At 35.5% G+C, this 14,103-nt stretch overlaps 1 long non-coding RNA gene across 1 annotated transcript; it reads right to left on the reverse strand.

Moving 5' to 3' along the window:
• Positions 1–10,319: 10,319 nt before the first annotated feature.
• On the reverse strand, positions 10,320–13,129 carry LOC110899961. Its single transcript, XR_002570672.2, has 5 exons — positions 12,971–13,129; positions 12,778–12,874; positions 10,882–10,969; positions 10,652–10,732; positions 10,320–10,529 (listed from the first exon to the last, which is right to left on the reverse strand). It is a non-coding gene; the product is annotated as an uncharacterized LOC110899961 (long non-coding RNA).
• Between the last annotated feature and the right edge of the window lie 974 nt (positions 13,130–14,103).

Raw genomic sequence — 14,103 nt, forward strand, 5'->3', positions numbered from 1 at the left:
CTATGTAGTTAAGTTTGTTATCAATTCCTATATCTTCGTGGGGAAACGTAAACTGTGTCATCCGCTAAACACTTCCATAGTTATGAAACGTGGAACGTGTTATGCGTTCCTCTCAACTCTTCTGGTAATTCTAGTCAGTAAACCGCCCTTCCCGCCCGACCTATGATTTAAAAGGCCCTATAATTTGTGGGCTCAGCTTTCTTCGTTTTCTAAACCGGATAATTCCCTTCCACGGGGACACCTTAAGCATCACCTTATGACCAATCTGGAATTCAATTGGCCTTCGCCTCTTTTCCGCATATGATTTTTTTGTCGATCTTGAGCTGCCTTCAAATGGGCTCGGATCATATCAATTTTCTCGTTTGTAACTCAAATTACATCCTTGTGAGCAAGCCTTCAATGGCCTACTTCATCCGGTATATCGGTGTTTGACATTTTCTACCATAAGGCATTTCATACGGGGCCCTACCAATACATGAATGGTAGTTGTTGTCATATGAAAATTTGACTAACGGTAGATACACATTCCAGCTGCTGCTGAAATCAATTATACATGCCTGAAGCATACCTTCTAATGTCTGCATTGTTTGCTTGCCTTGCCTGTCGGTTTGCGGGTGATAAGCGGTACTAATCAACAGTTTGGTACCCATCTGTTTTTGAAAGTCATAGTCCTTCATAACCTCCAACCAGTGCCTCTGTCTCATATTTAACTTCTTTTGATCAAAGAAGTATTTTTAAACTTTTATGGTCGGTGAAAATAATACATTTCACACCACACAAGTAATGCCTCTAGATCCTAAAGGCGAACACTACCGCTGCTAGCTCGAGATCATGAGTCGGGTATTTTGTTTCGTGCGATTTCAATTGTCTCGAGGCATACATGATTACCTTTCCTCTTTGCATAAGCACGCACCTAAGACCTAAGTGCGATGCATCTGAATATACTATCATGTCATCCGTATCAACCGGTAAAGTTAATACCGTGCACAGGTTAACTTTTCCTTTAATGTTTGAAATGCCTTTTTTTTCCTGATCATCTTTCAAGACGAACTTCTCGTTCTTGTGGGTTAACTTGGTCAAGGGCGATGTAGTCTTGGAGAAATCTTGAAAGAATCTCCGGTAATATCCTGCTAACCCCATGAAACTTCTAATTTCAGATAGATTCTCTGGAGGGTTCCATTTTGACACAATTTCTACCTTAGCTGGATCTACCAATATCCACTCGGCACTTATAACATGGCCGAAGAATTTGCACCTCTCGTAATCAGAAGGCGCACTTCGAAAGTTTCGCGTAAAGTCCTTCACGCCTAAGCGTTTCAAGTACTTCACGCGATAACACTCGTAGTCCGTTTCGCTCTTTGAATACACGAGGATATCGTCGATGATTACCATCATCAATTTGTCTAGTATCGGTTGGCGGATGCGGTTCATGGAATCCATGAAAGCCGCAGTTTCATTTGTTAATCCGACAGGCATTATTAAGAATTTGTGATGTCCGTAACGCGTTTGAAATGTCATTATGAATATGTCTTCTTCTTTACGAATAATACCAGCACTCCCCACGGAGAAACGCTTAGCTATTTTAATCCTTTGTCGAAAAGGTCTTGCAATTTTTACAACAACTCTTATAGTTCCGATGACGCTATTCAATACGGGGCTCTAGCCACCGTCTTCACGCCTGGAACTAATTCAATGCCAAATTCCACCTCGCATCCGGGTGGTATTCTCGTTAGATATTTCGGGAAAACATCTTCAACTCACGTACAATGGTTACGTCTTAAATTTCTAGAGATTCTTAGTCAAATCATGTATGTAAGCCAGTTCTGCCTTACATCCATGCTAAACAAGTTTACAAACTTTAATAAACAAGCAGATTAGGGGACTACAACTTTTCTCCCTATAATAATAACATGTTTCTGCTCGAAAACATTAATTATATCTTCTTATGATTACATATAAATTTTTGCGTGACATCGAGTTAGCCTATGTATAACGATTATCACTTGGATTCCTCCCATTAATCACGGGAATTAGATTGACGAGGTAATCCTCATCGTTAATACTCAATTTACGGTTCCAACTTATATCGTAACCAACAAAACTTTTTATTAATACCTATTTCTACTTCTTAAAGCATAGGTAATTTCTTTAATGTGAGTGTAGGGTGTTAAATAAACTGATGTAAAACTAAATATTTATTTACACCCGTAACAATTAAAATTCGTGCTGAATTGAATTTACAAGAATATACCTGAAACAACATCAGGTTCATCTTTAGCCTCTGTGGCTATCATGTGGAACGACATTGCCCTCGATTTCTGGGCATTAGACCTTGTATCAGTTGTTCCTTTGTTTCCAAGCCGCTCTGGACATTTAGGCTTCTTATATCCCGGCTTATAGCATTTACCCTTGTGAATTTTTCCACATGTTTTACACTTATGTAATCTCTTGTTGTGATTCCTTTCTTGGGAGCTTTACTAGACTTTAATTTCTTTATTGGACTGGATTCACATCCAACACCCTCCTTTCTTCTCTTTCTTGTAAGATACTGTCTCTCAGTTCCGTCATCATATCGTCCACCACTGGCACGAGTGTGGTTTGTAACCCATTGATAAACTGCGATAGGCTATTTTCTAAAGCCTTTCCGACTTCATCGGAAATCCTAGCTTTCAACTCGTCGGTCGTGGGGGATACGGTATTGTGACTAGCACCTCCCGACATCTTCTTACTGAAATGTTAAGGTAATTTGATAAATAATTCTTTCAATCACTCTCACACTTTTACATGAGAACTTTTTACTCCCTATTCGGCCAAGTATACAACTTTGCCTTAACCTTTTATACTAAGTGTACTTCCCGGGTTTGAGTATATTATTATACTCCTCCCGTACACTTTAAACAATTATTCTTTCTAGTCTTTCAATTTGGAATTTACTTCAAATAAGTTCTTACCGGATGTTTGATCAAGCCGTGAACCGAACACATTTATCTTTAACCTTAGCTCTGACACCAACTTGTAACACTCCTTCTAAAATATAACATTTATAACAAAAATGGAACTACTTTACTAGGCGTTAAGCCAAAACATTAACATAATCATTTGATATAGTAGTTACTAGTTAACAAGCACCCAAAAGGACTGTTAGGATATACAAGTATTCCCTTGACTACACAAGTTTTACTAACTACATATAATATCAAAAGTTGCGGAACAAGATCTTCATTGTGTTCGGTTCGGTAGCCATAGCTTGATAATCATCCATATTCTTGCAAACATCCTAAAAAGCTGAAATGTTTAACCAATAATTGTATTAGGATTCCTTAGGAATTTGGCGGAATTAAAACTATGCACGAAAACGGATTGAAGTAGCTATAATATGCAAAACTTGTCAAAAATGGTTTGGCACCACCATAGATTACGGTAGCCACCGTAAGCTACGGTAGCCTCTGGAAATATTTGGGGCTCCCGTAAGGCAGTAGAAAGCCAGCATAACAATCCCACTCAGCACCGTAAGCTACGGTAGTCACCGTAGCTTAGGGTAGCTTTCTCGCGCCCCGCGTAAGATCATGGTCTATCTGTCGCGGCCCGCCAAAAAGCCAATTTGCAGCAAAACTCTGTTGTTTTGCACTTTTGACCCGTTTGTTCCATTTCGCATCTTTTTAAACATTAAAATGCGATAGGGGACATTCTAAAATCACTAGTAAAACTTATATCTTTCTGTTTTCGAACTATTAACATTTTCGTAACAAAATTTATAACAAATTTGCATCTTGGGGCACATGATCATGCGTATATATTTATTCAACACCTTTGCCAATTTTATCCTTTAGTTCATTTTACCCAAATCCATACGGACGGGATTTAATTCACAATATGTAGACCCATTCCTTGGTTTCTTATCTTACTTATCTCGCGCTCCCATTACCGGGTTTGTGCTTTTAGTATTTTGACCCGTTAGTGATCTAAGTATCTAAACTTAATCACTTATAAAATATACCTTGGGATTATGCACATCCCTTTTTACCCAATCCCAGGTTCATCAAATTTTCTTTTACATTTACGCATCCATTACCGGCTTGCTTATTCAATAATTCATTACCCTCATTCACGGGTTTATTTTCTACGGATTAGTGCTCCCGTCAACCCGGTTTGCCCATAAATCCTCGTTTGAACCGTTTGGTTTGCTCCCAATAAATCCTTGCTTTGGGGCAACCAAACAATACCAATTCTCAAGTTCTAGAATACAAATTTATATCTAACATCGGCATGTCAAAACTAGTAGTAATTAAGCGTTGAAAAAAGCGCGTACCTTAGTGCTTTCCTTTTTGTCCATTATTAACTCCGGCTTGGTCTCCGGGCTTATCCTTCGAGTCGCCTATGTTGCACAACCCATTTATCGTTAATGCCTCTTATTCACATACTCAAAATATGTACAATTGTGCATATTTCATTCATAATTTCGCATTAACGTTACTTGGTGAAATGTTAGAATCAACATTTCAATTAAGCGTTTTGTCAAACACTTTATGTGCATAATTTTCATTAGCCATGTCCTTCAAGTTATTGAAGTCTCTAACCACTAAAACTCCCACTTAACAAGTAAACATGTTTACTATAACCATTATATAAAACTTTCTGATTATTATATGTTCAACATCTTTGTTAATCTACCAGATTTCATGAGTTCGATTTACACATCAAAACCTATTTGTTCATACTTGTACATGCAACTCAATACCTAGTCATAACATTTGTTTTACTTATATTCATCAAAATTTTACTTAGAATCATGTAGATTTCAACATCATTCTTTCTTACAATTTTCCACATACAAAATCTCATTTAGGCATTTTATCATACATCTAGTGTGCAAGATTTTCCAATCTTTTCTTTTAACTAGGTTTATGCATAATCTATGCCGAAATTATAACGTTGTACACAACTCATTACTAGAATTCAACAATGCACATTACTATATTCTTCAACTTCGATGTATGAAACTAGTTCGCATACAAATTTGGGGTTTTTCCCTTCTTAGAATCAAAACCCATTCCATTAATGATATGAACAAACACTAATTTCTAATATTCAAAAATTACTTCATATAATCAGTGATTTTCACTTAACCATAACATTTATATTGTTATACTATCACCAAATTCACAATTTCATCTACAATTTCGTATCTCTATAGATTCCCACAACACTAGAATTCACACAATTCATAAAATTTCAACATACCTTTTGATTAGATGATGTAGTAGACTCTAATCTAGCAACATGCAACCAGAATCGTTTTGATTTAGGGCTGAATTTGATGGATTTGGTGGTGAAGAACATGAACTAGGGTTTGGTCTTGTTCTTCCCTTTTGGTCGCACACAATCATACGCACACATCCGTGTGTGTATTTTTGTTTATCTAATTTTTATTAAATCAAGTTTCATCCTTCACATATTCAGCCCATGTAGTTACTTTATTACTCTATTGTAAAATAAACTAATACCTATTCACTTATATTCGAGTGTATGGTATTTAACTATTAATTATTTTTGGGATGTTACATGTTGACATGGTATCAGAGCCATAAACGGCTCTTGGGTTTATCGGTGCATATTGTCTCCGATTGTGTTTCCGCTGGGGTTTTTTATTGATCAGATTGGTGAATCTGGGTAGTATTCTTGCTGCTGCCGGATCCGGATTCTTGAAGATCTTTCTGTCTTGGAGTGCGTGCTGGTCAAGATACTTTAAACCCTAGATCTAGGATTTGGGGATTTATGTGCGTCTTGGTGAACGTTTTGTTTGCCGATATCAGATTTGATTGCTGTGAAAGTATTGAGAAGGATCTAGGAAGCTGTCGTTCTGTTGTAAGTTCAACCCTAAGTGAAGCTTGTAAAACTTAGAACACGAATAGGAGAAACCCTTGCTAGGGTTTGCTATTTGGTGAGATCGTTCCTTCTTTTTCTTTTTTGTTCTTTAATTTTTCTGCATTCTGCATTTAGGCATTATTGTTCCCGGGGTAGTGTGGACCGGTTTGATTGATTGGGATACAGGAAGGGTACATCCTGTTGCATTTAGGCATTCTTATCTGCTGTTGTGTTGTTATACTCTCTGTTACTTGTTGTTGCTATTATTTCTAGTTGTATAGATTGAGTTTAGGTCTAAGGCTCCCTTGATAAGACTTGTAGAGGCATCTTTGAGTGATGAACCTCTGATCTAGTCCTTGTCAAGGTTTCGCCGTTGTTGCTTACTGGTGTTATTGTTGTGACAGATTTGTGTCTTTGTTGATACTTCTTGTCTTTGTTGCTTGTTTGCTTCTGTTTTGTGTTTACAATGGTTGATGGTCCTGTTGTCACAAGTGGTGGTCCTAGTGATCCACCACCTGAGACACTTGTGAGTAAACTTGATGCAAGTGACCCTTTGTACTTGCATCCGTCTGACTCTAGTAATTTGACAATTGTGTCTGTGAAATTAAAAGGATCTGAAAATTACACGGTTTGGTCTAATGCGATGCAGTTAGCATTACAGGTTAAAAATAAATGGGGTTTTATTGATAAAACTTGTATAAAATCTGAAAATAATGATGTATTGGCCAGACAATGGGACAGATGTAACTCTATAGTTCTTACTTGGATACTAAACTCTATTAGTGAGGAATTGTATATGGGTCAAGTCTTTTCTAAACTTTTTAGTGATGTGTGGACAGATCTAAAAGAAATTTATAACAAAATAGACAGGTCTGTTGTGTATGATTTGTACCAGAAAATTAATAGTTTTACTCAAAATGGTTTAAGTGTCTCTGAATATTACCATAAATTGAATGTTATGTGGAGACAATTAGATCAAATCCTGCAACTGCCTTCTTGTTCTTGTGATGCTGCAAAGGATTTCGATAATTTTAATCACATGATTAAGCTAATGCAGTTTTAATGGGCCTTGATGGGATATATCAAAGTGTTAGAACAAATTTTTTAATGAAAGAAACTTTGCCTTCTGTTAAGGAGGCGTTTGCTATTGTTTCTAGGGAAGAATCCCATAGAAACTCTAGCAATGGTGTTAAAAAGGGACAGACTATGGCATTCGTTTCTTAAGTGAATCAACCTACTGAGTTTAAGAAAACTAATAAGGTTTCAAATCAGAATCTGAAATGTTGTCACTGTAATAAAATAGGCCATTCTGTGGATAAATGTTTTGAAATTATTGGTTATCCATCTTGGATGAAACCTCCAAGAAACGGGCAAGAAAGTAGTTGCAAGTAATAGTAGTTCTGTTGAGTCATCTAATAATTCTGTTAATTCTCTGACTAGTGATCAAATAGCAAGACTTCTTAGTTTGTTAGGAGATAAGCCTAGTGGATCTCCTCAGAATTGTAAAGGTAGTCTGTTTTGTGCTAGTTTATTTTCTAAGCCTGTGTTTTGTTTTAGTAGTGGGTCTGATTGTGAACAGACTATAGGTTGGATTGTTGATTCAGGGGCAAACCAACATATGATCAAAGATGAACGATGTCTAATTGATTTTATAGATGTGTCTGAGTTCGAAATAATAGTTAAACATCCTAATGGTACAAATGCTTTAGTAACAAAAATTGGATCTGTAAAACTTGTTAATAATGTAATTCGTAAAGATGTGTTTGTTGTTCCTGAATACAACATAAACCTTATTTCTGTTCACAAACTGGCTAGAGACAATAAAATGTTAATTGTTTTTTTATGAAAGCAATTGTTGTGTTCAGGACTTGTCAACCAAGAAAGTCCTGGTGACTGGTAAACAATTGGATGGGTTGTACTTTTGTGGCAGTTCTTGCATGGTAGATAAGGTGTGTTATAGTTGTAGTACTTATAATAGTCTTTGGCATGCAAGATTGGGGCATCCATCTGATCATGCTATAAAAGTGTTTAAAAATAAGTTGAACTTAGGAATTTCAGATCCTATGCTCCCGTGTGAGGTTTGTCAAAGAGCCAAACAACACAGGGAACCTTTTCCTTTGAGTAATCACAAGTCTAGAAGTTTAGGGGAACTTGTACACTTAGATGTATGAGGTCCTTACAAGGTTGCTAGTAGGGAAGGACATAAGTTCTTCCTAACAATTGTTGATGATTACTCGAGGGTTGTGTGGGTGTGTTTGATGAAGACCAAACATGAGGTTTTTGAAAATGTCGTTGATTTTGTAAATGTGGTTAAAACTCAGTTTAAAAGAAATATTAAATGTTTTCGAAGTGATAACGGAACTGAGTTTATAAATAACCAAATGAGCTTATTTTGTAGACAAAGAGGTATACTTCATCAAACTTCCTGTACATACACACCCCAATAGAATGGGATAGTCAAAAGGAAGCATAGACATTTGTCGAATGTTGCTAGAGCATTATTGTTCTAAAGTTTTTTACCTGTTAGGTTTTGGTCAGAATGTGTGTTAACTGTTGCTTATTTGATTAATAGGACTCCGTCTTCGGTGCTAGGTGGTAGAACTCCCTATGAGTTGGTGTATGGGTTTGAACCTTTCCTAAATCACTTAAAGTTGTTTGGCTGTTTGTGTTTCTCTACTGTGTTAAATGATAGTGATAAACTCAGCAGTCGTGCTAAGAAATGTGTTTTCATTGGGTACTCCAATGAGAAAAAGGGTTATAAAATGTACAGTTTAGACAATAAAACTGTATTTTAATCCAGAGATGTTAAGTTTTTTGAAACAGTGTTTCCGTTTAAAGATAGAAATGTTTTCCAGCAAGCTAGTGAAAATGTTTTTAGTGATATAAACAATTTGAATTTTTTTGACACATATGAGGACACAGAAGCACAACAACTTAAAACTCCCAATGATTAGGGAAAGGAACCTAATGAGATGGGGACACATGAATCGTCTGATTTAGATGATAAGGATACTAATACTGTTGGCAGAGCTTCTGATAAGCAACCTAGTGTGAGGGAACATGTCTCTAATCGGGATGATCCTGTGATACCTATTTCTGAAGAACAAAATATTTCTGAGGGAAATACAAGTGAGTAATTAGGTAACCAAAGCCAACTCAGGAGATCAGTGAGAAGTTCTACTACCTAGAAATCTTAGTGACTTCATAGTTGAAGGTAAAGTCAAATATGGGTTAGAAAGAGTAGTAAACTACTCAAATTTGTCATTAGAACATAAATGTTTTATTTCTGTTCTAGATAAAAGCTATGAGCCAAAGAATTTTAGTGAGGCTTGTGATGATCCCAATTGGATATCTGCCATGAATGAAGAGATTGAAGCTCTTCATCGGAATGATACCTGGGATCTTGTGGACCTGCCTCCTGGTAGGTCTGTAGTAGGTTGTAAGTGGATATTTAAAATCAAATACAAGTCCACTGGTGAAATAGAAAGGTATAAGGCCAGACTAGTAGCTAAAGGTTATAGCCAGAAACAAGGGATAGATTTTGATGAAACGTTTTCACCAGTTGTGAAACTGGTTACAGTTAGATGTATAATATCTATTGCTGTTGAACGTGGTTGGAATTTGTTTCAACTAGATGTCAATAATACTTTCCTTTATGGTCAATTACATGAAGATGTATATATGGCTTTACCTGATGGTTATTTTTCTAAAGATGAAAAAAGGGTGTGTAAACTTAAAAAATCACTATACGACTTGAAACAAGCGCCTAGAATGTGGAATCAAATATTGGTAAATGTGTTGTGTGAATTAGGATTTATTCAAAGTAAATGTGGTTACTCTTTGTTTTACAAAGTTGGTCAAGGTGTTGTTGTTTATTTGCTTGTATATGTGGATGATATCGTAATTACCGGTAATTCGGATAAGGAAATAGAGCTTGTTAAACAACGGCTTAAAACCAAGTTTTTTATTAAAGATTTGGGAGAGTTAAAATATTTCCTTGGAATAGAGGTGATTAAGTCTGAAAAAGGAGTCACTACTAGAAAAAACAGCTTTCTTGACATGCATTGCGTGTCATAAAAAGGTCTTTATGACACGCAAATGCGAGTCGTTGATTGAGGAGTCATAAAATTAACATGACATGCATTTGTGTGTCATGTTTTTATGACACACATTTAATGACACGCATTCATGACATACATTCATGACACTCATTTTATGACACTCATTTTATGACACATTTTAATGACACACGTTCATGACACTCATTTTATGACACTTTTTCATGACACACGTTCATGACAAGCATTTATGACACATACGTATGACATTCATTTACGCGTGTCATGCTTTTAATTGTATAATCTTTTTTATAAAATTACTAATCTGCCCTGGATACATGTATAATAACAAAAACAATAAATCTTTTTCATAAAACAAATACACATATATATATATATATATACCAAAACAATCCATTACATAATCATTTGTCAAGTATACTATAATTATTTTAACGTTAACAAAAAAAGAATTGTTTGTCAATACATTATCAACACCTAAAATACGATTTGTCACTTAAAAATAGAGGTAACCGCATAAGTTGACCAATTTTCGCGAATGCCATCCATATCCGCAGCCGAGTATTCCTCTACTCCTTTCCCAGCCTGAGATAACAATTAAATAAAATAAATCTTAAAAATCAGAATTTAATCCTAATATATGAATATAAGAATTTGTTTGGATATATAAGTACATATTTCTCTAATATACAGATGCCTAAACTTACATTATCATTGTCAAGTATTTCAACTCCATCATAAGCTATCTCCTTCATAAACTTCATCAGTGTGGTTCGTTTACGCATCCTCTTAAGAAGACCAGAAACAAAAAAGCTTTAAAAAGTGAAACTACTAGAATACCATCCGTTCCATTAGGATAGCTTACCACTGGTGGATGATCACATTGATTGCATGTAACAAATATTAATGCAATTCATATATACACAATACAAGTTACCTCTTTGGACACCAAGTTGATCTGGGAATGACCCAGACTGCATAAACCGGACATGCCAGAAGTTCTTGAAAATCAAAGGTGGAACTTCCTAAGAGATTGAAGCAAAATAAAAAAAGAAGTTTAGCATAAAAAAAATCTTCTCCAAAACAATTTTCGACAATTTATAAGAGAAGGGTTGATTCAAGTTATATGGAGGTTGCAGGTTCAAGTCCCACAAGTGAAAGGATTAAAAAAAATTAAGAAAAAAAAAAGATAAACCTGATTAGCAGTCCAATTTTCAAAACATTAATACTCCGAAATCTCATTAATGAAATTAGGGGGCAAAGGAGCCAAGCCACTTGAGCTCGGCTAAAAAAAACTCAAAACGAGCCAAACTTAAACGAGCTCAAGCCTAAAAACAAGCTCGTTTAGTAAACGAGCCTGACTTCGAGCTTCGTTAATCAAACTTAAGCCGGCTCGCGAGGTAAATGCATCGTAATGATTCTAGACACCATAGTTATATCTTTCTTGAGCTTAATTTCCTACCACTAAAAACTTGAAGAAATATAACCTAACCTCAATGAAATTAAACTCAGATGAATAACAGAAATTTGGACCTCAAATGTTAATTTTTTATGCAGCCTGTGATGTATGTGCTCACAGGCATGGCAAACTAATATTCCATTGTTTTTTGTCAAGGCCATTGTTTAGGCAACGGGCTCAAATTACATACAACTTAATCTGAATGGCAATTGATCTAAATAAAATTCTATAAAATTAACATAAAGAAACATTACATATCTTAAACCGGTCATATTCAAATGTTTGTTGAAAGGTAAGACATATCTCAATAAGTTCATACCATGCCACTTATCGGTTATGAAACTTATATATATTTATTTAGGTACATCAACTATTTCAAACAACATAGGAATTATATTAAATTAAAATTAAAATTAAAATACATCAACTCTTTCAAACAACATAGGAATAATATTAAATTAAAAAAAGAAGACACCTATCACAAACTTAAGGTGCACAATTTAGGGTGTACGGGGTGGGTGCGGCAAGCCCCTTTGCCGCTCGGCAAACACCGCCGCCACCAATATTTACCGCGTGGGGAGGAGATCTTTCGGGGAAAGCTTGCCGCATGCTATGTTTAACCAATGAGATGTTTTGTTTTGTTTTTTTTAATGGTTTGGGGGAAACCACCCCTATGTTTTTTGGGTAAAAGGGAAGAATGAGAGGGGAAATGACATGGCATATTATAATTGAGTGGGGGAATTTTCCCCCCAACTCATTAGGCATGCACCCCTTACACCCTTAGAAACTATTTGTTTCACCCAACTGCTAAAAAAAGAGTCATTTTAAAGAACACCTTGTGTGCAAAATAAGTTCTTTTAATTCATTCAAAAATCATTAACAAAAAAACTAATGATCGCTATTCATGGCATTTGCTACAGTTCTGTTGTAATGCTTTCACAAAAGTATGCAAACCAACTAAAAAACAAAATACAAAATCACAGAAACTAAATTTAGAAGCACAATTGTGATTAAAGCTAAGCACCAACTACAGTTCTTCAATTAACCCTTAAATTCCAAGTAAACACAGCAAGTAAAGTAAAAAAAAAAAACATAACTAAACCAACAGCTTTTTGTTGTTTCTTTTTTCTGCCATGGATAAAATCTGATCGCTAGTTCTGTAGAAACAAGTGATGCTTCAATGTTGTCACAAACAAGTAAGACTCAACAAAAAAGTGAACCATCTACCTTGACTTTATGGATCACATCCATTTGAACTCAATTTATGTATTAAGAATACAGTACCAACAAAACAAAACACTAGATTGAAAAATTGGGGAAAAAGGAAAATTACTCCATCAAACGTCTAGTGGAGTTCAGGTACGCATAACTCACCATAGTTCCCATCAAACGTCCAGTAGAGTTCTCGTACGCATAACTCCGATCAAGCCTCCGGTGACCATCGATGAGCCTTTGATCTCGGGCTTAATTCCTGCAAAATTCAAACCAGATCTTACGTTAATGAGAAGATTAAACGGAGACTGAATGATGATAATAACAATAGTAGATAAATAACGGAATTGGAGACCGAAGAGGTAGCCGACAGTGACGTAGTTGGAAAAGGAGAAGATGGTTAGAGCTGATGTGAAGATGGTAGCGGTAGGCGCTAGGGTTTTCAACTAATGCAGAAAGATCTGTGTATTTGTGTTATTAATTAACTGGGGGATTAGAAATGAGAAGTATTATGATAGATTTTGGGAGGGGAAAGAAAATTTAGGCGGAAAATATAAAAATATGGGCGGGAATTTAAAATTTTCACGAATTTAAAATTTTCATGTGGGAAACTAAGTTGGGGATTATATTCGATGCAAACGAGTCGAGCTACTCGAGTTCGGCTCCAAACAAAAACTAGAAGCGAGCCGACCTTAAAATTAATCCGAGATTAGCTTATCGATCTCAAGCTGGTTTGCGAGCCTTCACGAGCCCACCGTTTATATATTTTTCAATTAATATATTAAATATATATTTAAATAACAATAATAATAATAATTACCACTTATAAAATATATTAAACGATCCGAACCCGAGCTTAGGCCGAGATCTAGCTTCAAAAACTACCTACGAGCGGAATTCAAAGTTTATAACCAAAGGTACACGCATACACAATGGCGGAGCTAGCCCATTAATTTAGGGGTAGCCCGAAATTTTTTTTTTTTTGGGTATTGGGCTAACTTTATCAATTATAACTTGGACCTCATTTCAATTCTATTATTGTTAATTTGGGCTTATTTTATCATTCGGGCTTAATTATTCTACAAGTTTTCGGATTGTAAAATGTTTGGTCTTATAAAAAAATTGGATTTTACTAAAATCAAGTATCATATTTTTTGGTCAATTAAGACATATATGATCTACTATTCTCACCTGTTCCATTAAAGCTCAATATGGTCTATTAAGACATATATAATCTACTATTATCCATTGTGATCCATTAATGCCTAGTATGGTCCATGAAGACATATATGATATACTAATGTTCATTGTGACCCGTTAAGGCCTAATATGGTCCACTAAGACATATATAACCTACCATTAGCCATTGTGATCCATTAAGGCCTAATAAGGTTCATTAAGATGTATATGATATACTATTGTCCATTGTGATTCATTAAGACCATGTATGGTCGTTAAGACATGTATGATCTACTATTGTTTGTTTTG

The sequence above is a fragment of the Helianthus annuus genome, chromosome 13 (genome assembly GCF_002127325.2).
Source record: "Helianthus annuus cultivar XRQ/B chromosome 13, HanXRQr2.0-SUNRISE, whole genome shotgun sequence".
Lineage (NCBI taxonomy): Eukaryota > Viridiplantae > Streptophyta > Magnoliopsida > Asterales > Asteraceae > Helianthus > Helianthus annuus.